The 3,792-nt window shown below is 56.4% G+C and overlaps 1 pseudogene; it reads left to right on the top strand.

The window, feature by feature from the left end:
- Nucleotides 1-897: 897 nt before the first annotated feature.
- On the top strand, nucleotides 898-3,266 carry LOC101414458 (sialic acid-binding Ig-like lectin 6; annotated as a pseudogene).
- The last annotated feature ends 526 nt before the right edge of the window (nucleotides 3,267-3,792 follow it).

Raw genomic sequence — 3,792 nt, 5'->3', positions numbered from 1 at the left:
ACCCTAAACAATGCTCTCGCATGGACCCTATGATTTACCAATCAGAACATCACAACTTGAGGCTCCACCCCCAGACCTGCAGCACAGTGAACCTATATCTAGTGCAGCCCCAGAGCTCTGTGGGCACCTCTGTCTTTCCCAGGCCAGAATGACACCAGGAGGTGCAGCACTGAACAGTGCGCCTCCACCTCCCGCTGGGGGCATGTCCACTGAAGCCTCGGCCAGGTTGGAGCAGCAACACTGAGATGTAATTGAATGAATGTTTGACTGTATTGAGGTCATGGTTCTTCATTCTGAAGTCCGTCCAAACCGAAGAATAAAAGTGGGGAGAACCATGGCTTGCATATATTCTCCTGCACTCTAAAGACTTCGGGTGAAGTCCATCTGAATCGAACAGTAAAAGTGGCGAGAAGAGAGGTCTCTCTACATAGAATCCTTTTCTTTTGCTATGCCCCTGACCCTCACAAGACCCTAAAGAATCCCACCCCTAGCAGGACTGTCCACCCCATGGCTCTAGATGAGGCTGGGCTCTCTTCACCCAAAGCAGGAGTGGTTGAGCTCCCTGGTGGAAAGTGGTGCACAGAAGAGCCCCTCGACTGGAAGGACACATGCAGCAACCCCCCCTCCAACCTCTTGGATGTCCTGGAGATCCCTATGCAGCAGGCCTGGAGACTGGGAGGTGGGATGTGAGGCTCTGTCCTTCCTGCAGGTCTCTGGGGTTTCTGGTCTTGGGGTCTCTGTCCCCTCTGAGTAGAGGTGAGACAAGATCTGGTCTCCTGTGAGCTGAAGTTCCTCTTCTGTGAACTCTGTGGTCTCGTGCTCCTCAGCAGCTTCCGGGGTGTCCCCTGCAATCCCTCGCCTTTCACTTGCCCTCCTCTGCTCATCTCAGACAGAGGCAGCCCCGGGTCCCCCTCCTCAGAGATGCTGCTGCTGCTTCCTCTGCTGTGGGCAGGTGAGCGCCCTGGGGAGGGGGTTAGGGGGTGCTGGGCTGGAGCTGCGGCTGAACTGGTTTCCCACAGGGTCCCTGGCTCAGCATCCGAGATTCCAGCTGCAAGTGCAGAGGTTGGTGGAGGTGCAGGAGGGCCTGTGTGTCTTCGTGCCCTGCAAATTCTCCTACCCCTGGGATGACTGGGCTGACTCCAACCCTGCTCTTGGTTACTGGTTCCGGGAAGGGGCTGATCCAGACTGGGATGCTCCAGTGGCCACAAACAACCCACATTGAGAAGTGCAGCGGGAGACCCAGGGCCGAATCTGCCTCCTCGGAGACCCCAAGTCTTACAACTACTCCCTGGACATCAGAGATGCACGGAGAGGGGACATGGGGACGTACATCTTTAGGGTGGAAAGGGGAGGTTTGAAATGGATTGACATATCGTACAAGCTCTCTGTGCGTGTGACAGGTAAGAAACAGACAAAAGAGGGGACAGGGGGGTGGATCCTGTGATCCCTGCCCCTTGTCCTGGGAGGTGTCCAGAGGAATGGGACAGAGGGGCTGGCTGGGAGCAGACAGCTTGTCCGAGGCAGAGGCTGTGCCCAGGGTCACACTCAGGGTCCCCACTCTAGGGCCCAGGCCTCTCTCTCTCTCCTCTCCAGCCCTGACAAAGGCACCCGACATCCACATCCAGGGGACACTAGAATCTGGTCACCCCCACCACATAACTTGCTCCGTGCCCTGGGCTTGTGAGCGGGGGACACCCCCCACCTTCTACTGGAAGAGGGCCACTCTCACCACCCTGGGCCCCAGGACCCGCCTCTCCTCTGTGCTCACCCTCACTGCACGGCCCCAGGATCATGGTTCCAGCATCACCTGCCAGGTGGCCTTCCCTGGAGCTGGGGTGACCGTGGAGAGGACCATCTGGCTCAACGTCTCCTGTGAGTGCTGGGCCAGGACACTGGGTCCCTGCAGGTAGAGGGGATGGGAAGGGGCTGGGCCAGGGTTTGCCCCACAGGAAGGGGCACCCCTTACCCATTTCCATGGCTACCGGGGGACAGGCCCAAGGCCCAACTCCCCAACTCCCTTTCTGTCCCAGATGCTCCTCAGAATGTGGCCATCAGCGTCTTCCAGGGAAGCAGCACAGGTAGGAAACCCTTCTCCTCTCCCGGGTGGATGGAGGTGGGGTCGCTGCCACTAGGGAAGGCCTTTGGGTGCAGAGCTGTGGTAAGAGGCCAGCATGCAGTCAGACGTGGGGGCTGCCGGGGGCGCCCACCCACCTCTCCACCCCACAATTAGTCTTCACTCACCACAGATTCCTTTTGCCAAATCCAAAGGAAGCTCCTTTTGCTTCATCTCTCTGTCTTACTTCTCCTGCTGCTTGATGTTTTTATTTCTGTAACAGACTATTTTTTAGAGCATGCGTAGGTTCATAGGAAAATTACCCAGAAAATACTAAATGCCCATTTTACTTCTGCCCCAGGTTTTCCCTATTTACAACATGTCACATTAGTGTGGAACGTTTGTTACAATTGATGAATCAATGTTAGTACAGTGATATTATTAACCAAACTCTAGGTTTAAATTAGGTTCACTCTGTTGTGCAGTTCTGTGGTGTTTCATTTTTAATTATGGTCACATCTGTACCACCTGAAGGTCCCATCTGAGCCTCTTCAAGTGTGTGACTCAGTGCTGTCCATGCACTCACAGTACTGTGCTGCCCTCACTACCTTCCACTCAGCAAAGCTCCACCCTCACTCCAATTCCCTTAGATTTCCCCTTGGCCTCTAACTGCATTTACTCACCACACCCCAGCCAGGTAAACTGCCTGCAACTCTCCTGAAGGCCCAGGACCCCAGCAGCCCCCTCACAGGCTGGCTTTGCCCAGCAGGAGGAGAGGGAGCTGCCCAGAGCCTGATCAGGAGGAGGGCAGGAGCTCAACCTCTCACGACCTGCCCTCGCTCTCGTTCTGTCTCTGCAACTCTCTCCTAAAGCCCTCAAGGTCCTGAGAAATGCCTCATTACTTCCCGTCCTGGAGGGCCAGACTCTCCAGCTGCTCTGTGATGCTGACAGCAACCCCCCTGCACAGCTGAGCTGGTTCCGGGGATCCCCAGCCCTGCAATCCTCCCCCATCTCCAACTCAGGGGTCCTGCAATTGCCTCGAGTATGGAGTGGTGAAGAAGGAGAGCTCACCTGCTGAGCTCAGCACCCACTGGGCTCTTTGCACTTCTCGATCAACCTCTCTGTGCTCTGTGAGTGGGGAGCTCTGAGTTCAGGACTCCATGGCATTAGAGAAGCAACAGCCTCCTTGCAGAGTCCTCTCATAATTTCTTAGAGACTTTCCTGTTCCCGCAAGTTGGAGGTTCTGCACTGTAGTTGCTCTGCCCCAGCTCAGCATCCCCTCCCTACAGTAGAGGGAAATGGCTTTTTCAGTTCAGCCAGGCAGGCCCTGGGCCAAGAGCCCCTGAGCCTCAGGGTGTTGGCTTGTTGCAGTTGGGAAGGGTTCCACTAGTGCTGCAGGCTCAGCTCTGATGCCTAAATGTCCCTGGAGCTCACAGCCTCACTCTCCTGTTCCAGGCGTGTCAAGGGTCTGCTGGGGGTAATGCTTGGACCCTGGAGAGATGGAGCCCAGAGATGGGGCCCAGGGCCTGAACCGGAGCAGCTGGGGCATAAGACCTTCAGCCCTGTGATTGGGGCCGGGGTGGTCGGGCCCAGTGCTAGAGGGAAAGGGGAGCCAAGTGAGTTAATCCAAGAAGGTAGTTGGGCCCACAAAGCAGGGGGGAAATGGGCGGCTGGTGAAGGAGCCCGTGTACTTGGACTGGGCTTTACTGGAATGCCCACCACCCCCAGGGAAACAAGCA

The sequence above is a fragment of the Dasypus novemcinctus genome, chromosome 18 (assembly GCF_030445035.2).
Source record: "Dasypus novemcinctus isolate mDasNov1 chromosome 18, mDasNov1.1.hap2, whole genome shotgun sequence".
Taxonomy (NCBI): domain Eukaryota; kingdom Metazoa; phylum Chordata; class Mammalia; order Cingulata; family Dasypodidae; genus Dasypus; species Dasypus novemcinctus.
The sequence above is the reverse complement of the archived record's forward strand: the minus strand, read 5'-3'. Positions and strand labels throughout refer to the sequence as shown.